Genomic DNA, 23,824 nt, shown 5'->3' on the forward strand with positions numbered 1-23,824 from the left:
GATTGAGTTTTGCATAGGTAGGAAGTCTGCTTCTCCCTCTGACCCTTCCCCTTCTCATGCTCTCCCTCTCTCATTCTCTCTCTCAAATAAATAAGTTAAAAAAAAAAAAAAGATGCTGGGAAGGTGGCATACTTAATTCTTTGAAACTTGAGGATTCTATTTCTTTGGCTAAGCCATGGGTCTCTTGGAATCAAATTAATATCTAAGAGGGATGTACCAGTAAGTTGAGGATTTTGTGTTTTACAGTGTACCTCATCGCACAAATATTTTCTTGAGATTGATGGGTGATCTAGTACCAATCTAACCCATTCCACCACACTAATTTTATGGCTTTGGCTTTTGGGAGTCTTATAACCAGTAGATCTATTATTTCTTTTCTGAGAAGGGTTCTTTATTGTGGTGGATTCCCTAATGGCTTTTAATAGTCTGAATTGTGCCTATTTAGATTTTGATGTGGCATTTGTCCAAATAGTCCGAGTTTCTTGTCTTAATTTATTTCCCCAAGTTCTCTAGAAGTTTATGCTATGAACTTACCTTGAGGCTTTGTAAGTCCTATAATGGCTGCCATCTTGTTTTCTTCAATTGAGATGTACCCATTATTTTCCCTTGTTGAAATAATCCTCCCTAATTCAACCAGACTTACTGTTTCTAGATGCCTGTGCACAGCTCTTGAGGCCTGTGAGGACTGCTCAGAGATGTTTACTTTGTAGATGAGGTTGGCACAAATCCACATGTTGCAGTCCACTAAGTCTCATGCAGAAAAATCTGGACCCTCTTACACCCCAGTTTTCCACCAGGAAGGATCAGGACCAGCAAACTTGAAGAAGGCCAAATAAGCTCAGCTCCACGTGAGAGAAGCTTACCAGGGATCTGGGAGAGAACCAGAAAAGGCAGCCAACCAACAGGACTATGGGGCACCTTCATTTAGGAGCCATTCCCAGAATCTTCAGCAGCTGTCTTTGGTTGGTCCCATCTGGGCTGCCAAAACCGCCAATGACAAAACTAAAACAAGTTAGTAATGAGCTTGATGCCCTTTATTTAAGGGAAAGTAGTCCCTGGATTGGGGGCCTACAGTGCCTCACAGGCAGAGAAACACTGTTCCCAAGAGATTTGGGGCAAGAGTGAGTTTTCTAGAATGTTAGAAGAGGCAGTATAGAAACAGGGCCTGATTGATCTCCTAGATCAAGGTTTTCCTGATAAGCCTACTGGTCTTATTTTCTAGGTAAAGTTAAGCTAGGAAGAGCTGAGTCAGAGGACTGTGCTTGGTGTATATTAGGTTTCCTTGGCAGGGTTTTCCCTTCAGTGAAGCCTGATTTCAGTACAGATTTTCTGATGCGGGGTGGGTCATTGACAGCCCTACAATCCAGATCTTGATATGTGAATAAACTTTATCCCTTCCTGCCTTATCTGTTTTCTCTTCGTTCTTTTTGTTGTTTTCTTTACTTTCATGAAGGAGGTTCCTTCACATGTATAGTGATCTTTTCCAAGAATAACTCTTCTTCTTCTTCTTTTTAAGATTTCATTTATTGTGTGCCTGGGTGGCTCAGTGGGTTAAGCCTTTGCCTTCGGCTCAGGTCATGATCCCAGGGTCCTGGGATTGAGTCCTACATCGGGCTCTCTGCTTGGCAGGGAGCCTTCTTCCTCCCCCCTCTCTCTGCCTGCCTCTCTGCCTACTTGTGATTTCTCTCTGTCGAATAAATAAATAAAAATCTTTAAAAAAAAAAGATTTCATTTATTTATTCAACAGAGAGAGAGAGAAAGAGCACAAGTAGGCAGAGCAGCAGGCAGAGGGAGAGGGAGAAACAGGCTCCCCAGTGATCAGGGAGCCCAATGCAGGACTCAGTGCCAGGACCCTGGGATGATAATCTGAGGTGAAGGTGAACGCATAACTGACTGAGTCACCTAGGTGCCCCTTTTCCATGAATTCTTAATCTTGAGAGACTAAAAGCCCCATGGGTGTGTTTGGGTGTGTTTCGATGTAGGATGATGGGGTGGCTATCTATCTTGTTGAGGACACTAAAATATATTTTTCTGGAGATCTTTTGTCTAACAGGATTAACTTTCTCCGAATAAGAATCCTATAACATCCAGTCTTGACATAGGCTCTTTATTTCCTTCTGTAGAATGACATTTTAAAACAAAAGTTGTTAAAGGTTTGGTCAGATGTTACATAACTCAGAGTCAGCGAGGCCTCCAGAGACTGAAGTTTGTATATAAATTCTTTTAATATAAAATATTCTGAAAATGTCTTGCAAAGTAAAAAATCCTTTAATAAAGATTTTGAATTGTGGTCTTTAGACTTTTGAAAAGACAATACCCCTTCTCATGGGATAAAACTCTTGCACAATGAGGATGATTGTAAATTCATTAAGCAATCAATAGTGAAATCAGGAAAATGCTTCTTGTGTTATATATTAATAGCAAACTTGAAAGAAACCATTTCCCCCCCAGCTTTTATCTAAATATAAAAGAAGAAAAGTAGTGCGAAACCAAGGCAAAAACATTGACTGAACTTTGAAGAGGTTACTCAGTGTATAATTGTCTTTGAATGATTCCTATAAGGTAGGAGGCTAGTATTTCCTGGTGGGGGGCATGTTTCCTTTGCATTACCCATTATAGCCCGAAGCTGATTTATTGTATTAGCTCAGTAGTTTATATGTTTGTTTTTTTGTATGGCTGCCTCGGTCTGGCTCATTATTTAACATCATTAAATAATACTATAATTCTAACCTCTCTTTCTTTTTGTATACTCTCTAACTGGATGGAAAATCAAAATATTGGAGTCATCACCTACCTTATTCAAGTAAGGCCCAGCCAGTTAATGGAGAATTTCTATTCTATTGCTATTTTAATGACCCTTAGTACTGAACTCCACTCTTAATTCCTTGGTCATACCATGTCAGAGAAGGAGGAGGCACTAAATGCTCCCTCCATTTTATCGTTTTATCTTTAGGTTTGCTGTTTGTTTCTTTGCAAGCTGCTGTTTTGAATTGGGAAAAACAAGAGCTTGTGCAAGAAGACAGTTGCTTTTACCTAGCATACAAATGTTTATGGCACTTTTGATTAGTTGTGGATTTCTTTGCATTTCAAAAAGCTTGGAATTCTCATCCAACTTCATGCAGATTCAACAGAACAGTAAATAAACATTTTCCAGGTATGTAAGAGTTCTTCCTAAGACAGATACATTGCATTATTACATATATCATGCCACATTCCAAAATGTCCATTACATGTTCCAGAAATTAAAGCTTGAGAATTTAGATTGGCAATTTTTGAGAAAGTTGGGGACTGGAATATGTAAGTGAATTTGAACTCATTGTTTGGTGCTAGCAGGGTTGAAAGGCACTATGCAACATTTTCATAAAGTAAAACAGAAGTGAAGAAAATCCAGTGGGCTACTTGTTTCAACTGCTGTGAGCCCACACATAAAAGAATTGCTCAACTTGAAAAGTCTTCCTAATTTTTCAAGCCATCAACCTAACTGATGATCTTAATGTCCATCCTCAGTCTGTAGCTGGCTGAAGGTGGTTCTTGAAAACAAAGAAAACAAAGTGTCTTTCAGGCTGCTCTGATGTTTATTTTAATCTATTTTATAATATTCATAATTAGGGAGAAAGTAGAGATTTCCACTTAGCCTAGCCTTCCCAGTACCCTAGTCAGTAGCTTTTGATATATTGTGGAAGAAGGCCCAACGTCAGGAGTGCTGGGAATCTGGGTAAAAATGCGCATTTTTATATCACACCTGTCAATCACTGGTCAAAACTTCTGGGAGTGGCTCCTTGATATCTGTGTTTTAAACAAGTTTCCAAGGTGACTATCTTGTGCCCTAGAGTCTGGGAATCACTGCTTTATGTATGACACAGCTTTCAGATACTTATTAACTTCTGCCATGTGCACATAATTTCTGGCTCTTATCACCAATAAATTTATTATCTAGTAGAGTTGCACTAATGAATATGGAAAAAATAGTAATATATTAGAGATAGAAGTAGAGGTATAATGTACTGGAGAAACTGAGCCTTGCAATCCATCCATCCATCCATCCATCCATCCATCCATCCATCCATCCTATAAATTATGTACCAGAAACTCTTGGGTGCCTTATGAATATTTAGGTAGCTACTTGGTCCTTCTATTCCTCCCTATGTAGGCTCTACCTATTTTGTCTATGTCTAATATGTTTTACAATGCGCTTGCTTTTATATTTAGTTTCATATATCTTCCTTACTGGTCTTATTCTCTACAGCAGAATTGAATATTCCTACATAATACAGCAAACACGTATGACATTAACAGAGACATTCCTTAATAACGCTAACACGGAAATGATCTCAATGTGAAGAGAATAATACACTAGTTGTCTGAAATCAGGCTTCTGAAAGTGGAGTCTGGAGAATCTTAGGAGCATGTGGGTTGATGACCTTTGGGAAAGTAAATGCAAAATTGCTTGTATGGGTTTCTTTCTGGGAATAAATAGCTTTTAATGGAGTTTCTAGAAAACTTTAGAGCTAATAGTCTGGATTTCATAAAGCTAATGCCTGCAACAGCAGGCAAGTAGAATAGATGGCTGAAATAGTACCCAGGGCCAGAGGCTATCAATGGATGTTCCGGTAAATAGAGAATATTAGGGAATGCATGTGTTCCTCTAAAGGGAGCAGCTCTCTCTGCCTCAAGACCACTGTTTTGCACTGTGAGAACTCAGGCCCAAATGGCCAGGTATTGAAATTTTTCAAGCAAATCCAAATATATGGCATTTCTTTCCTCTCTCCCTCTCTCCCTTCCTTCTTCCCTCCCTCTCCCCTTCCTCCTCCATCTCCTCCTCTCCTTTGTGAAACTCCCCATATGTTTTCACTGGATGTAGAAATCTGGTTTGATAGTTCTTTTTACTTCAGCACTTAAAAAGTGTTGGGTGACTCCTTTTTAGCTTCTGTTTCTGCTGGTTAGAAATATTTGGGGATTTGAATTGTTGCTTTCTTATAAGTAACATGTTGTTTCTCTCTTATAGTTTTCATATTTTTTCTTTCTTTTTTGGGGGAGTTCAGATTTTTTATTATGATAGACCAGAGAATTGCATTTCTTTGCATTTATCCTGTTTATGGCTGTTCTTTTTTTAATTTAAGATTTTATTTACTTATTTGACAGAGATCACAAGTAGGCAGAGAGGCAGGCAGAGAGAGAGGGGGAAGCAGGCTCCCTGCCGAGCAGAGAGCCCGATGCGGGGCTCGATCCCAGGACCCTGAGATCATGACCTGAGCCAAGGGCAGAGGCTTTAACCCACTGAGCCATCCAGACACCCCATGGCTGTTCTTTTTTTTATAGATTTATATCATTTTTCAAATTTGGGACTATTTCAGCTACTATTTCTTCAAATATTTTAACCCCAACCTCTTTCTTATTTCCTTCTGGGACCTCAGTGACATGAGTGATAGATCCTTTATTATTGCACCACTATTCCTCTACACTTTATATTTTTATATCATTTTCTCCTTGTTCAGACTGGATCATTTGTATTGATCTATGTTTATGTTTACTGACTTTCCCCCCAGCTCTGCTATCTCTTTTCTGCCCCTGAGCCAATCTAGGGAGTTTTTCAATTCCAGTTACTCTATTTTTAGTTCTAAAATTTTTATTTGGTTCTTTGTTCTATCTTCCGTTTCTTTGCTGGAGCTCTCTCTCTCTCTCTCTTTTTTTCCCCCCCATTTGTTTCAAGAGTGTTTGTAATTTCTTGTTGGAACATTTTTATTATTTTTTTAAGACTTTATTTATTCATGAGAGACAGAGAGAGAGAGGCAGAGGCAGAGGCAGAGGGAGATGCAGGCCCCACACTGAATAAGAAACCTGGTATGGGCTTGATCCCAAGACCTTGGGATCATGACCTGAGCCAAAGGCAGACACTTAACCAACTGACCACTCAGGTGTCCGGTTGGAGCATTTTTATGAGAACTTCTTTAAAATTTTTGTCAGATAATTCCAGCATTTAGATTGTCTTGATGTTGGCATCTGTTGATAATCTTTTCTCATTTGAATAGAGAATTTATTGCTTCTTGGTATGACACATAATTTTGGATGGCGTTCTGGGTTTTTAAAGTATTAGGTTGTGATGCTATTAATGGATGCTACTTAAATCTTCTGTTTCACCAGGCAACAGACCTGTTTAGGTTCAGAAAGCATGACGTGGGCCACTTTTGTAGGTGGATTGTAGTTCCAATGTCAATTTAGTTTTGAAACTTCTGCAGTATTACCTAGAATATCCGACTTGTGTACTACTGAGGCCAGTTTCACCCTTGAGTGCTATCCTGCCCCATAGTTCACTTCTCCAAACTTTTGCTGTATTGATGCTAGTCAGTTTCACACATGGGCTGCTTGGGGGTGTGATCGTGAGTTTATGTTGCGATAGAAGAATCTCTTTTCCCAGCCCGCTGCTCTCCTTTATCTCATCTCCCAATCTGCCCATTCTGACCAGGCAGAGGTTGGACTGCCTCTTCTTGACCAAAGATGTTTCCTTGGTGCAGAGCAGGGATTGTAGATGGGGTTCCTTCCACAGTCTTCATAGCACCTGACGTGGAAAAAGGAGGGATGCTGCCGCTATTTATATTCGCGTAGAATAAGATGGGCTTTTGGCTGGGGTGGGGGAGAGGGCTCAGCCTCTTCTGCAGTTATTGTTTCACAGTGGGGCTTATTGACATGGGTCTACACCATAGTATCCCCAGCACCTAGGGAGGAGGGTCACACTGTGGCCTCTGCTTCATTAGTGAAATGTGGGGAGTTTGACTCAGCTTTGCTCCCCAGTTGCTGCAATGCCTGATGGGAAGAGGGATCGGCAGTTTCTTTTGAGGTGTCTGCTGCAGTAGGGGACATAGAGGTCAATGGGTCTGTCCCGAGGGGATGCCTTCTTCCCCATGCTTTGGCTAGCAAGGGCAGTGTCTTATTTAATTTTTGCATCTTTTTTTGCTTTGTGTTTCAGGTTGTAAGTTGTAAGGTGCTCTAGGGTCAAGGCCAAGAGATACAGGAGACAAAACCAAACCAGGGCTCTCCCCACTACATTGTTCCTTTAAGGTGCGGGTCCTGAGCCAGTGGCCTCATCTCCCTCTCACAGTCTTCTGCTACTTCCTCTATATATTTTTGTTTAGAGTGTTTAGTTGTAAAGAGTGAGACTAGTACAGTGGAATGTGCTTATCCCATCTTTTGTAGAAACCTGGTTCCTTTCTGGTGGCAGTGTGTGTCCAACTTCGTAAACGAGTGAGTAGGATAAGAGGTTCTAACCAAGTATCTTCAGATTCTTAATGAATTTTTAATCAAGGACCATAAGTATAAGTGACCTGTAATTTCAAGCACTCAGTGAAGCAAATTCATTGCAAATATGATGCTATATGTGCTGTTAAGCTAGGAATATAATTTAAATAATTTCACTGTGTGGAGTTTGCTTCGGGTTTTTAATGAAATATTTTGGACACACAGAAAGATAAATGAAGGACAGCTTTTCTTTTCTTTCTTTATTTCTCTTCCTTTCTCCCTCTTTCTACAAATTACCTCTTTCTTTTTGAGGGGCTGTCTGTTGTACCTTAGCCTTCATAGGTTTGGGGTGGACATGGGACCAAGGTTTGGCCAAATGTGTGCTCTCTCTCAGGATTTGAATCAAGAGCAGAGGAACAAAAACAACTGAAGAGATTTGGAATTTATCTGCTGTGGTAGCGACAGGGCCCTGCATGTAAGTTTTGTTTTAGTTGAGATTTCCCTGAAAGAATAGAGCCTGGCACAGGGTTTGTGGGCAGGAAGTATGTCTTGGGAGGTGGTTCTACATCAAAGGTGCAGAGGACAGAGAGGGTAAACTACTGAGGCCAGTTTCACCCTTGAGTGCTATCCTGCACTATCAGTTAGAGCTGCTACTTCTGCTGATCACTGCCCTAAGCGATTGAGATTTCATCTTGCTGGGACCATATGTGGAACCATGTGGAAAGCAGCTCAAAATTACCCAGATGGGGGATGGAAGAGGCTAATATTTTTCCAGCAGCTCATGTCCCACTAATTGCCAGATGAGTTTCTACTCCTTCCCATCTCCATGTTTTTGTGTATGTGCCTGAATGAGCTCTCCTACCCATACAATGGAGCAGAGACACCCCATACAGAAGGGGCTGTTACATTACACCTGTGTAGTTCTATTCTGTAGCAATGGCTGGAATGAAGAGTCGACCCAAGGGGATGTGAGGTGGGGCCGAGCAGTCTCCAATATACATTTCCCTCAGTGCCCTTTCTCAAGGCTTCACGGATACCTTGTTGTCCTTCCTCACCTTAATCCAGTGAGCAATTCCCAAATCTATTTATGATGAATTCTTATTTTTGCATGTGTTAGCCAGAACAAGTTTCTGTAGATTGCAACCAAAGAACCCTGACACTTCCATTAATCTGCTCGCTTTCCCTGCGAGATGGTTTCATCTGCGGGAAAAGTCTGTCTCCTTCGCTGAATCTTGGCATGTCTATCAAAATGCTTGAGCTGTGCCTTCAAGGACCATATGCGTGTTGTTAAAATAGAATCCTCTGGCCCCAGATGCTGAAGTTTCCCCTGTTAGCTTCACAGTTAGGCCTAACTTATTTACATAGTATTTAATGACAGGCAGCACTTCAAGTTTTGAATAGATGTAAACAGGCAGCAAATTGAAAATACAAGTTAAAGAGGTACAGGTGGATGTTATCACGTAAATAGTATTTGGTTTTCTGAAATTACAATTATGACACTCCTGAATGATCTCCGATCCCACTGTATTATAATGTGACAGATGTATATTGCTGTGATTTCTCCGGTGATGCTCGCCGCTGCTTCCTTGTCATCTTTAATAACAAAGCGACCGGACAGATTAAATGGAAAAGATTTATTCTCTGAATGCCATAGTCAAAGCATGCTGTCATAGTAACAGGTGAAAGCGTTTCCACTAGGAGGTTATTATGCACAATAGGGTGGTCCCGCTAGCAACCTCTTTACATCCATTGTACCAATGACACAGTATATGCATTTCTAAGTAGGACTTGATGGAGAGGCCTTTTGTGATGACTAGCATCAAAAATTTGAAATGCTAATTATGTTGAACCTACTAAAAAATGCCGGTGTCATCGGTGTACTTGAAATTTTGCAAAGTAAACAGCTCGGCACAAACAGTACCCAGATGAGACAGAGAACATTGTCAGTCCTGGAGAGGCTGCTTTGTTTCTTTCTCACGTCCCAATTCCATACATTGTGTAACTACTATCTGGACTCTCATCGCGATAGATTCATTTTGCTGGATTTATTGACTTTTTGGTGCATTTATTTTCTATTTTTTGTTGAGGTGTAACTTACTTTCAGTGAAATAAATCGTAAGTGGTACAGTTTAATGAGTTCTGGGAAATGCACACCACCACATAACCAATAACTGGATCCAAATGGAAAACATTCCCGTCACTCCGGATTTCCTTATTATTCTCCAGCCAAAAGGAGAAAGCAGCCCTTTTCCTGAAAGCAACCATTTCTCTGAAATCTTTTGCTATACATTGCTGCTTGAAATTCACAGAAATGCAATTGTATCATACATTTTCTTGTATCTGGCTTCTCTTTGCTCATCATAAGGTTTTTTGAGATTTTTTTTATGTTGTATGTATAATCAGTTTGGTTTTTCTATTGATCAGAAGTAAACTTCAATATAAATATACTACTCCAACATCCCACAACAAAAGTTCGGATAAAGTATAGTTTTACTTCTTCTTTTTCAATCTTTATAACTTTCATGTAGGTTTCTTGCCTTATCTGTTGTCTAAGACCTCTAATACAATGCTACCTAGACTTGTTAAAAGTTAATATCCTGGTGTTATTCACAGTAGTAAGGGGGAAAGAATTCATTGTTTCACCATTAAGTATAACAGTAGCTGTAGATGTTTTTAAGAAATAGGTGCCTGGGGCGCCTGGGTGGCTCAGTGGGTTAAGCCTCTGCCTTTGGCTCAGGTCATGGTCTCAGGGTCCTGGGATTGAGCCCCATATCAGGCTCTCTGCCCCCGCCCCGGCAGCCTCTGCTGACTTCTGCCTACTTGTGATCTCTCTCTCTGTCAAAAAAAAAAAGAAAAAAAAGAAATAGGTGTCCTCTATGAGATTATGGCAGTTCCTTTATTTTCTGGTTTGATGAAGGATTTTTATTTTATCATGAGTGGGTGCCAAATTTTGCTAGAAAATTGTATATATTTTGAGGTATTCATGTATTCCCTTTTATTGAGTTAATATGGTGAATGACATCAATTCATACAAATGGTAAATTAATTTTGCATCCCTGGGATAAATCTCACTTGGTCATGTTATTCTTTTTATATATTTCCAGAATGATTTGCTGATATTTTGTTGAGGATTTCTGCATTCATGAGAGATACTGGTATGTAGTTATTTTTCTTCTAATATCTAAATTAGATTTGGTGTCAGTGTTATGTCAGCCTCACAAAAATGATAGGAAATATTATGTCTCCCTTTATTTTTTTTCAAATATGTATAAAAATTACTTTTTCAAATATTTGACAGAATTCATGAGAGAAACCACTTAAATTAACTTTTTCTTCTTAAATATCTGATAGTATTCACAAATGAAACTATTTGAATCTGGAAAGGTTGTAAGTGAAAACTCAATTTTTAACAGGTATATGGCTATTTAAATTTTTTCTTTGTTCTTTTCTCCCTTTCTTAATTTGTGTATTTTGTAGAGTTGTCTATTTTACCTTAGCTGTCCATTTTATTGATATAAGATACTTTTTATTGTGTGTAGTATATGTTGTGATAATCTTGATACTGGTAATTTGAAATTTTTGTCCTTTTTCCTTCATCAGTCTTACTAGGTATTTTTTAATTTTTAAAAAATTTTCCAAGTATTAATATTTGGTTTTATTAAGCTTTTCTATATGGTCCTTTCTTTGTCAATGACCTCCATTTTTTGTCTACACTGTTTACTTTCATTACTCTTTCAAGTTTAATTTAGTCTTGTGTTTCTAACCAAAAAAAAGTTTTATTTTTCAAAAAAGATTAATAAAATTTTAAATCCCTGGCAAGATTCGTCAAGGGGAAAAAAGAAGATACACAAATTATCAATATCAGGAATCAGAAAGAGGACATCAATAGGTATATAAACTATAGATGTCAAAATGAAAACACTAAGATATTTTGGATAACTCTATGCCAATAAATTCTACAATTTGGATGAATGGGCAAGTTTCTTAAAAGACTGATATTACCAAAATTAACATAAAAAGAAATCAAAGATATGAATAATGCAGTATTTACTCACTCAAGAAGTTGAATTTTTGAAGACTAAATCCCTCTCCTCCCCATACATCGCTCTCCATCCTTGATGTCTTTTCCCAGGCATTCTAAGAAATATATATATTTAAATATATATATATTTAAATATATATATATATTTCCCTTAAATATATATATATATATATATATATTTAAAGATTTTATTTATTTGACAGAGAGATCACAAGTAGGCAGAGAGACAGGCAGAGAGAGGGGAAAGCAGGCTCCCTGCTGAGCAGAGCCCAATCCCAGGACCCCGAGATCATGACCTGAGCTGAAGGCAGAGGCTTAAGCCACTGAGCCACCCAGGTGCCCCTCTAAGAAATTTTTTTTAAAAATGTAATTGCAATATATATAAGCTCTTTCAGAAAAATGGCAGCAGAGGAAGACTCAAAATTCTCTTTGTCTTTTTTTTTAAGGCCAGCATAACCTAAATACTAAAACCTCCCATAGACCACAAAAAAAATTTTTTTTTTCAAATATGTTATGAATATAGACACAAAATTCTCTTTAAAAAATTTGCAAATCAAATCTAGTAACATATAAAAAGGATAATACAACATGACTAATGAGTTCATCCCAAGAATCAATGAGGTTGATTTGCCATTTGAATATCAAACATTATAATTCATCTCATTAACAGAATAAAATTTTAAAAATCTATGTAATCTTTCATTCTGTGCAAAAAAAAGTATATAACAAAATTTGATGCAACTTCAAGACATTACCTCTCATCAAATAATCGAAGGTGAGTGCCTTAAATGATAAAAGTCATCTGTGAGAAAACTATAGCTAATATTTTATAATAGCTAATATGGCTAATGTTTTCCCCTTTCCCTTAAATTTTGGAAAAAAAGCAAAAATATCTATTCTCACTAGTTCTATTCAACTTTTTCTAGAAAACCACATCAAATAGTACAGAAAAACAAAGATAAACAAAATATGGATTGAAAAACAAGAAGTAAAACTGTCATTATTTGAGGATGACATGATTGTGGTTCTAGAAAACTATGGTATTTATAAGAAAAATGATTAAACTCAAAAGTATATTTTGAAAGATCAAGAATGTAATATTAACATATAAATCAATTACATTTCTATAAACATTTGGCAAACCATTTGAAAATTAAGCTAAAAGCCAATACCATCATAATGTATTTAAAAACATTAAATCCTAAGGAGTAGACCTAATGAAATATATGTTGGACCCCTAGATGGAAAACTATGATACACAGCTGAGAGAAATTACAGAAGTCCTAAATAAATATATAGTATCGTGTTCATGAATTGAACAAATTATATTGTTAAGTTCTCTGTTATACCTAAACTGATTTATATATCCAATTTCTATCAAAGTCCCAGCAGACTATTTTGAAGAAATAATAAGGTACATACCTTTATGTGTATGGAAATGCAAACAACTTAGAGTAGTCCAAAGAACAAAGTTGGAGAACTCAACTGCACTTGATGTTGAGATTTACTATAAATCTGTAGGAGATGAGATAATCCGTCATTAGTGTGTTCAGATGAATAAATTAACAGAAGAGAATAGAGTCCAGAAAATATATGTATGAGATATATACACATATTCCCGTATATGTGTTTAATAAATAAATAGAAATATGCATTTCTATATAAATGAGGATAAGCTATATTAAGGCAATGAAACAGAAGAGTAAATCTAGAAAAAGGACAATATGAGTGTGTATGTGCCAGTACACACATTGCCAATTGATACTTGAGCAAAATGTTAGGTTAAATCAATGAAAAAGCCAAGTCTTTGTCAAAAACGTAACTGGAACACCTGGATTTCAATGAGAAAAAGAAACCTTGATATCTGTCTCAAATTTTTACACAAAAATAATCTATGTAGGAGAGCTATATGCACAAGAATAAAATCGGACCACTTTCTGACATCATACATACAGAAAAATAAACTCAAAATAGATTTAAGACATATATATGAGACCTGAAACCATAAAACTCCTAGAAGAAAGCACAGGCAGTAATTTCTTTGACATCAGCTCTAGCAACGCTTTTCTAGGTATGTCTCCTCAGGCAGGCAAGGGAAAACAAAAACAAGCAAAAACAAGCTATTAGGACTACAAAAAAAGAAAAATCTTTTGCACAACAAAGGAAACCATCAACAAAATGACAAGACAATTCACTGAATGGGAGAATATGCTTGAAAGTGATTTATCTGATAAGAGGTTAGTATTTAAAATATATAAAGAACTTGTAAAACTTGGCCTCTTGTGGGACTCACCTGGTTCCGCAATGACTCATGATTTTGGCTCAGGTTGTGATCTCATGGGTTGTGGGATTGAGACCCACATGGGGATCCCAACTAAGTGGGGGAATCTGCTTAAGATTCTCTCTTTTCCTCTCCCTCTGCCCCCCCCCCAATCATGTGCCTGCATACTCTCTCTCTCTCTCAAATAAATGAATAAATCTTAAAAAAAAAAAAAAACCACCAAAACAAAACAAAAAAGAACTTCTACAACTCAATACCAAAAACCCAAACAGTCTGATTAAAACATGGGCAGAGGCATCTGGGTGGCTCAGTGGGTTAAGCCTCTGCCTTCAGCTCAGGTCATGATCTCAGGGTCCTGGGATTGAGCATTGTGTCAAGCTCCCTGCTCATCCAGGAGCATCTCCCTCATCTTCTGCCTCTCCCTTCCGCTTGCTCTCTTTCTTTCAAATAAATAAAATTTTAAAAAATGTTTAAAAAATGGGCAAAGGATCTGAATAGATGTTTTCCCAAAAAGACATACAGATGACCAAACACACATGAAAAGATACTCAGTATCACTAATCATTAGAGAAATGCAAATCAAAACCACAATGAGACAGCACATTTCATTTGTCAGAATGCCTTGAATCAAAAGAACAAGAAATAACAAGTGTTGGCAAGAATGCGGAGAAAACCCTTGTGCACTGCTGGGAATGTAAATTTGAGCAGCTAATGTGGAAAACAGTATGGAGAGTCCTCAAAAAATAGAAAGTAGAATAACCATATGATCCAGGAATTCCACTATTGGGTATTTACCCAAAGACAATGAAAACACCAATTCAGAATAATATTTGCACCCTTTCGTTTATAATAACATGCTTACAAAAGCTAAGCTGTGGAAACAACCTAGGTGTCCATTCATAGATGAATGGATAAAGAAAATATGGTATATATACACAGTGGAATATTACTCAACCGTAGAAAAGAATGAAATTTTGCCATTTGCAACAACGTGGACAGAGCTAGAGAGTATATTGCTAAGCAAAATAAGTCAGAGAAAGACAAATGCCATATGATCTCACTCAAATGGAATTTAAGAAACTTTCAAATGAACAAAGAAAAAAAAAAGAGAGACAGATTTTTTTTTTTAAAGAAACAGATTCTTTTTTTTTTTCCTAAAGATTTTATTTATTTTTTTGACAGAGAGATCACAAGTAGGCAGAAGACAGGCAGAGAGAGAGGGGGAAGCAGGCTCCCTGCTGAGCAGAGAGCCCGATGTGGGGCTCGATCCCAGGACCCTGAGATCATGACCTGACCTGAAGTCAGAGGCTTAACCTACTGAGCCACCCAGGCACCCCAAAGAAACAGATTCTTAAATAAAGAGAACAAACTGATGGTTGACAGAGTAGGTGGGTGGGGGAAGACTGAAATAAATGAAGGAGTTTAAGCATACACTTATCTGGATGAACACTGGGCAATGTATAGAATTGTTGAATCATTATATTGCATACCTGAAACTAGTGTAATATGTTAACTATATTTCAGTAAAATAATGAAATAGTTTATGGTGGTTAATTTATTGAAAATTTAAAGCAGAACATAAAGCTTATTCTAGAAAAAGAAAATGAGAGTATCTTTGTGAGTTTGGTGGAGTCAAAGATTTTTTGCTTGATGCATAAAAAGCACAAACTTTCAATGAAATTATTGATAAAACGGGTTTCGTCGAAAGCCATCATGAAATAAATAAATATAAAATATAAAACTAATATGAAAAAAGTTTAATATAAAAGCCAGAAACTGGGAAAAACAGAACACAGACATTTGACTTGAATAAAAAAGTACAAGGAACACTTGGAATTCAATAATAGGAACATAAATGTCCCAGATTTCAAAAATGAGCAAATCGCTTGAATAGACATTTCACAAAAGATGATATATGAACATTCATTAAACACATAATAAGATGTTTATCATCATTTCTCACCACGGAAATAGGAAATAAAATATTCAAACCATTCTGTTTCACATTTATTAGAATAGCAAAAAAAGATACCTATATATCTAACAACAATGTATCCATATACCTATATCTATGTCTATAACTATATCTTTATCTAAATATGCCCAATATTGGTGAACATGTGGAGCTCCTGAAATTCTCCTACTTATTTTTATGGATGATTAAAGCAATACAGCTTTGGAACAATATTTGTCAGTTTCTTTTTTTTTTTTTTCAAGATTTTATTTATTTACTTGACAGAGAAAGATCACAAGTAGGCAGAGAGGCAGGCAGAAAGAGAGGGAGGAAGCAGGCTCCCCATCGAGCAGAGAGCCCGATGTGGGACTCGATCCCAGGACCCCGAGATCGTGACCTGAGCCGAAGGCCGAGGCTTAACCAATGAGCCACCCAGGCACCCTATTTGTCAGTTTCTTATAAAGTTAAATAAATCTCCCTAGGACCCAACAATTTCCTTCTTAGGTATTTTTCAAGAGAAATAAAAACATATTCACAGAAGGACTTGCAGAAGAATGTTTATAGTGGCCTTGTTCATAATAGGCAGAAATGGGATACAACCCAAATGTCTTTCAAAAGGAATATGGATACACTGTGATATGTTCACCCATGGAAAGTATATACAGCAATAAATCTGTGGATATAGGCAACAAGGTGTTTGAATCTTAATGTTTAATCATTACATTATGCAAATAAAACTGAACATGAAAGTACTACATATTATATGTTTTTATTTACACGAACTCCAAAGACAAAACTAAACTATGATAAAGACATCAGAGTGATTGACTAGAAAAGGGTATTAGGAAATTTTGGGGGTGATGAGAATGTGCTGTATCTTGTTTTTTGTGTGTATATGTGTGGCAGTAGTGGATATAGGTATACATAATTTTAAAATTCAAATGAACACCTAAACTGTATTTTATTTTACGTCGATTATTTGAAATGTGTCCACCAATGTTTTGAATTTGATTCTGTCCATTTTTTTCTTTCCGAATTTTTGAGCTTCGTTGGTAGGTTTATACACATTTCAAATTCCTTACCCCTTCTGCCAATAGATTATGTTGTCTTCCTTTGAGTGTTGGTGGGTTTTTTTCTTCTTCTTTTTCTTCTTTTTGCAGGGAGTTATTAGTGAATCCTTTTGTACTTGTTGGTCTTGGTTTTAGGCTTATTTCCGTGTTGTCCTTAGTCCTTGGTCATGGCCTTCAATACAGGGCATAATCCTGAGTTGTAAGATGTGACCTTTTGGGATCTCCACAGAATGGCCAGTGTACATGGTGACCTTCCTGCCTCTGGCTTGGCTGGGGCTCCAGTTTTTCTATGCCCCTTCCACCTGTGGCATCTCACTGTTTACACGCACAGCCCTGCTCTCAGCCAAAGGCCTGAGGCAAGCTGTCACACTGACATCTGGGTTGCTGGACTTGTGATTCCTTCTCTTTCTTTGCTCCTCTATCTTATACAATCAGCTGTTTCTGCAGACCCAGACTCTCACCTTTTCTCCTCATCTCAGATTGTCTTTCCCACCACTCTTTGCTTGGGGGCTACTTTGCTGTGCATTGTCAGGATGGTGTCTGTAGGCAGAAAGCTACAAGAAACGTGGAGCCAATTTCACGTGTCCCCCTTTTCTCAACATATTCAATTCTCGAAAACCTTTGTCTCAGATATATGGTTCAGTTTTGGAGTTGTTTTCCCAGAAGGGTTCATTGATATCAGTTACTTCATCATGGTTGGAAGCAAAAGTCTCACTGTTAGTGATACTTAACTTTTAAACTTTTAAAGTTTATTTACTCTAGAGGAAAGTTCTATCAGTCTTGGTGTTATGAAGATAAAAGATTTTTACACATAACTTGTTTTATTGAGTAGGAGACTAAATGAACTGTCTTCTTTGGGAACAAAAAACCTGGTGATTACTGTTAGCAGGTTAATTTTCTTTGACTCTGATACTGAGTGATTGAGTTGTGGTGTAAAGTAAATGACTTTGTAGCACTATCCATCTTTACATCTACAGTGACACTTGGAACCAAGAATGCCAAAAAAAAAAAAAAAAAAAAAAAAAGCAAAACCAAAACACTAGAAGTTGTAATTTTGTGTGTGAAAAACAAAGTTAATTTTTTTATTAAAGGTGGGGTGATTACTATTGAAAATTCCAAGGTATCATTTTAATTGATTTCTTCAATTAGAAAAAACATTTGGAATTTTGATTCTCTGATTTTAGGTAAAAGTGATAGAAGATACTGTTACAGGATTTTTTTTTCCTTTGGTGCCCACTGTTCTTGGTCACACCACTTTAAAGAATGAAGAGGTGGACCAGGCGAGTTGTGGGCAGCAAAACAACATTTTATTGAGTGATATGATAGTACAAAGCTCCCAAAGAGGGAGGGGACTCTAGAGAATTGCCCCTGGAGTTACTTTTTTTTTTTTAGGACTTTATTTATTTAAAAAAAAAAAAAGATTTTATTTATTTATTTGACAGACAGAGATCACAAGTAGGCAGAGAAGCAGGCAGAGAGAGAGGAGGAAGCAGGCTCCCCACTGAGCAGAGAGCCTGATGTGGGGCTTGGTCCCAGGACCCTGAGATCATGACCTGAGCTGAAGGCAGAGGCTTAACCCACTGAGCCACCCAGGTGCCCCACCTCTGGAGTTTCTAAGTCTAGGGGTTTTTCTGGGCTTGTTGGCGGGATGTTTTAGTCTGATTAGCCCTCCATGGGTGTGTCATCCAATCAGGCTTTTGTCATTTATCACATGGGAAAGGGTGGAGGGCACTTTCCAAGGTAGTGTTCAAGTCTTTTTGAGGGTGGTTTCCTCTTGAGGGGTGCAGAGAAAAAGGGGGCTGGCGGGCTTGACCTGTCTTCTAACTATCCTTCACCAGTATGTGACCTGAAGAAAGAACATTTGTGACTCTTATTTCAGGGTAAACCCCACTTCAGAAACATCACTGGAAAATAAGCAACAAACAGAATCCTATTTCTCATTTTTAACTTCTAAATTTAATCCTAGGAAATGACTTGAATTCCTTAAAGATATGCAACTTGCAAATGAAAAGTTCACTGTACTCTGGTTTTTGTCCATTCCCCCCCTTTGGTTTTCTAAAATTGAAGCATTTCCAAACAATGTGCAAGAAAATAAGTTTCATAATAACTTTATACCTTCCTTCGTGAAGTTTGGTTTACCTAGTATATCTTGTTAAGGAACAAGTCTGCTTGGTTAAACTGATATATGAATATTTAACTGATTTTTACAATATTAGCAAATATTAAGATGGGCTAAATTTGAATGCTGGGCTCTTAGGCTTCTCCCTTCACTGAGGAAGTGAAACACTGGCCATTATGTTCCAGTGATTCTCGATCGAGGTGGGGATGATGGGTTGAGATAGGTGGGGCATTAAAGAGCAGGGAGTGGGGGAGATTTTACCCCACATGGGATATTTGACAATATCTGGCATCATTTTTGTTTGTCACGGCTGAGAAGGGGTTTCACTAGCATTCATTGGGTAAGGACGCAGGACAGTCTACTCACGCCAAAGAACTGTTTGGTCTAAAATGCCAACAGCATCAAGGGTGAGAATTTCTGCTGTATCCTAATGGACTTGGGTTCAAATACCAGTTGTGCCCCCTTATTACTGTTAGGTCTGTAATCTAAGGAGTGAGACTGATAAAAAGCAAAGGTCAAGCAGAGCTTTATGTCATGCCAAGCATCAAGAACCCCGATGGGTCAGGGCCGCCTCTTACAGAGAGGGCAACCCCTCCCATCCTCACAGAGCAAAGGCCATGTGGTTGAGCCTGGCCACACACAGGTGGCCAATGAGATTGTAACACACAGAAGAAGCTGCACGGTCATGCTAGGCCCCACACGGGTGACCAATTGAATTACAATTCACCCCCTAGTAGCTATTTGAACTAGCCTATCACCTTGGTCAGAATTGGCACCCAAAAGGTGGGGCCCACACTCCTTGGTAGCTAGGGAAACAGTATGCGTGCCCCAGTGATTGGATGTCTCCAGCTGGCCCGACCTACCCTTGTATTTAGGCTTTGTTACCTGGGACTGATTTCCTGGACTTGCTTTTAAGCAAGGGCAGGGGGGATGGGCAGGGTCAGTTTAAGTTTTACTGCATAAACAACAAAATCACTGTTTAACCAGATGGAATCGCTCTGGCTAAATAGGCCCTTACATTACCTAAGTGATCTTGAGAAAAATATTAAAATGAGACTTAGGTTTACTTTCAGTGTTGTTTTCTTTCATTGTTTGGTGTAGTGCTAGGAACATAATAGATCCTTAATAATTGGTATATATTATTATTGCTACTGTTGCTTTATATTGTATTAATTTACATTTTTATAAGAGACTCCTTAATGATGAATTTGAAATCATCTCACCTTTGAGAAGAGAGAGGGAAAAATGTGAAAAAGCCTATTAGCTCGTGAATCAGAAGTTTTCTAGAGTATTTTCCCTTGGAGGGAAAAAAGAGACCCAAGGTTACCTTGATAGTATATAGGGATATATATTGAATATATTTTAGCTTAATATGGACCACAAATCACAGACAACTTAGTGGTACTCACAGAGAACTGACAAGATACATGTTTGTTTGTTTTTGTAATATTACTAGTCCCACCTTCAAAAGTAAGATTATATAGTTGGACCAATAACTGAAACTCATTTGTCTGGAGAGAAGTAGATCATTTAAAATATGATTTATAATATGTTATATATTTTAGAATACATATTAAATATTTTATAAGTGTTTGGGGATGCAAATGCTGGTCTGCACATCATGGTTATTTGGAGAAAATGAGATGAAACTTCGTCTCTAAAGATTTCCCATGTGTAAAGGCCAACTGAACATCTTGGGGTATATGCCATCATGTAATAAATATTATCAAATAGACTTGCTCTGTTATTAGAGAGTTTTCTTGTATTATAAAGTAGGACACAGAATCTTTATTTATTTATTTTTTTAAAAAAAGATTTTATTTATTTGACAGAGATCACAAGTAGGCAGAGAGGCAGGCTGAAAGAGAGAGAGGAAGAAGCAGGCTCCCTGCCGAGCAGAGAGCCTGATATGGGACTCAATCCCATGACTCTGGGATCATGACTTGAGCCAAAGGCAGAGGCTTAACCCACTGAGCCACCCAGGTGCCTGGGACATAGAATCTTTAAATAGAGTTTTGGTGTCTACTAATTTACAGAGCTACCAAGACAGGAAGCATTTATTTTTTGATCAGTGTTTAGTGAGTGCCTACTATATGTTTGATCCTATTCTATAAGTTGGGAGTATTGTTGTAAGTAGAATAATCTAGTGGGGGAGGCAGTCATTAATTAATTAAATTGGTTAAATACATATATACATGTATTTTCAAACTATAATAAGTACTATGAAGAAAAATTAAAGGCGCTCACATGTGAGATCAGAAAACACTGCTCTGAACAATTCTAGTAATTTCTAAAGACATTTTTTCAGTATTTCCTCCCTCCCTTCCTTCCTTCCTTCCCTTGAGAAAACGGTATTAAATCTACCCTAGTTATATTCCAGCTAACAGCTGGGAACAAAAATTGTAAATAAAATAGTCATGATGCCTTCTTGAAATTTATGATTTAGCTATTCAAGTGACCAGATGTTTTATAGAAGTAGAATTAAACATTTCCATCCCTCTTGCAAAATCACAAGGGAAAAAAAAAGAAAACCAGAGAAATTATCTGCAGATAAAATGAAATCACACAGGTATTATTAGCGATGCCAATTACACACTGACCTTTGTGACAACACATGAACAAGCCTGCCATTTACTGTCAGTGTTTACAAGAATAAAGGGGAGGCTCTGTTGCCATCATTAAGTAATGACCCTGATTACTGAAAAAGGAAAAGATGCAGAGAAGAAAGTCAGAAGAATCTCCTGATTGCATTATGGTTTTCTAGCAAGCAACAGATTATCTTTCACTGGAAGACTTACCCTATGTCATCTGTTCCTGAAATTAATTCTATTTGTTTAAATATTCACAAAACACATAATTTCTTACTTTGCCTGTAGTAAATAGATACTATAGATAGATTTTAAAATAAGAGGTCTCAAATTCAATAATATCTTTTTATAAATGATTATTTCAAATTCCATTTATTAAGGCTTAATTACCATCTCTCTATATAATGAGTCCACTGCATACCTTATAAATGCTTCCAATAATCACATGAAATTTTAATGAATACACAATAATGGTCTTATTAATTTTAAATTAAATGTACTTGTTCATTTTTTAAAATAAATTTAAAAAGTGCCACTATAAATAATTCAGGAAAGGGAATTCATTTTTACATGGGAGAGACTATGAGTTTGGAAGTTTATAACTGTAAATACTCTTGCTCTTCTCAAAGAATAAGGGTAGCGGATGGAATTTGATTTTTTTGATCTGTGTGGTATGCATATATAGTCATTACTGGATATTTGTTACATGGATTATTTAGTTTAATTTTTATGAAAAGTAAGGCTGGCTTCATATTATATTCAATTTAGAGATGTAGAAAATGGTTTACAGAGGTTACTTGGCAAGCTCAAAATCATGTCGTCTAAGAGTTGATCAGATTTCAGTCTGAGTGTCTAAAATCCTAGGGACTTAACTACTGTTTGAGTAGTGTAACATCATTGACTTACTTTCTAATTTCTAATTTATTTACACTTGGTAAGGGGTTAATCAAAGCTGCAAATTTTCTTGGTGAAAATGTTGCTGGAAAAACTTTGACTTTGTCAGTAACAATAGGCAAAATGATAACAATGAAAGGTGAACACCTTTGTCTTAAAGGGGGAAAAGTGTGAGGGAACAGCTCATATTGACCCACAGAAGAGGGTTGTTAAATACTAACCTGCACACAACTGAGTATAACTCTAATCAACAAAATTGGGCTCTTTGCCCCTCCCCATTTGACAGACAGATGCATCTTCTGGTGCCGTCTCAGCTGTGTCCCTAAGACACGATGGTGAAAGTCGAATAAATGGATTTGGCCATACTGGGCACCTGTCACCAGGGCTATTTTTAACTCTGGTAAAGTGGATATTGTCACCATCAATGACTGATTCATTGACTTCAACTACATGGTCTGCGTGTTCCAGTGTGAGTCCATCTATGGCAAATTCAACAGAATAGTTAAGGCTGAGAATGGTAAACTTGATATCAACTGATAACCATCTCCATCTTCTAGGAGTGAGATCCCACCAACATCAAATGGGGTAATACTGGTGTTGAGTATGTTGCAGAGTCCACCATGGAGAAGGCTGGGGCTCACTTGAAGAGTGGAGTCAAGGGGGTCATCATCCTGCACCTTCTGCTAATGACCCCGTATTTGTGATCAGTGTGGATCATGAGAAGTACAACTCCCTCAAGATTGTCAGCAGTGCCTCCTGCACCACCAGTTGCTTGGCCCCTCTGGCCAAGGTTATCCATGACAACTTTGGCATCATGAAGGGACTCATTACAACAGTCCACACCATCACTGCTGCCTAGAACACTGTGGATGGCTCCTCTGGGAAGCTGTGGCATGATGGCCAAGGGGCTGCCGAAAACATCATTCCTTCTTCTTCTGTTGTTGCCAAGACTTTGTAGACAAGGTCATCCTTGAGCTGAATGGGGAGCTCACTGGCATGGCCTTTTGTGTTCCCACTCTCAGCATGTCAGTCATGGATCTGACCTGCTGCCTAGCGAGAGCTGCCAAATACATGACATTAAGAGTGTTGTGAAGCAGATATCAGGGGCCCCCCTCAAGGGTGTCCTGCAGTACACTGAGGGCTAGGTTGTCTCCTGCAACTTTAGCAGTGAATACCCACTCTTCCACCTTTGATATGGGGACTGGCAATACCCTCAATGGCCACTTTGTTAAGCTCATTTCCTGGTATGACAATGAATTTGGCCTTATGGTCCACATGGCCTCCAAGGAGTAAGAGCCCTCTGGACCAAAAAGTCCAGTGAGAGCAAGAGGAAGAGAGAGACCTTCAGCTTCTGGGGAGACCCCACCCCAATCTACCCCCTACCACACTGAGAATCTCCCAACCTCTACACAGTTTCCATCCCAGACCCCCTGCAAAAGGGATAATTTGGGGGAGCCCTACCTTGTAATGTACCATCAGTAAAGTATACTATACCCAGCAAAACAACAACAAAACAAAATAAAAAATCCAAGATACATGTTAAGGAAGCAGGTCCCTGATGCCTTTTTCTATTGCAGGTAATCATAATGCTTTTTGATTATTCACATATTAGTGGAAATTTAACTCTTGAGAGACATTTAAAA

At 37.9% G+C, this 23,824-nt stretch overlaps 1 pseudogene; it reads left to right on the plus strand.

Annotated features, from left to right (window-relative positions):
• The first annotated feature begins 993 nt into the window (after nt 1–993).
• LOC132027614 (glyceraldehyde-3-phosphate dehydrogenase-like) lies at nt 994–23,474 on the plus strand (annotated as a pseudogene).
• Nucleotides 23,475–23,824: the final 350 nt, after the last annotated feature.

Source organism: Mustela nigripes, chromosome 12 (genome assembly GCF_022355385.1).
Source record: "Mustela nigripes isolate SB6536 chromosome 12, MUSNIG.SB6536, whole genome shotgun sequence".
NCBI classification, from domain to species: Eukaryota; Metazoa; Chordata; class Mammalia; order Carnivora; family Mustelidae; genus Mustela; species Mustela nigripes.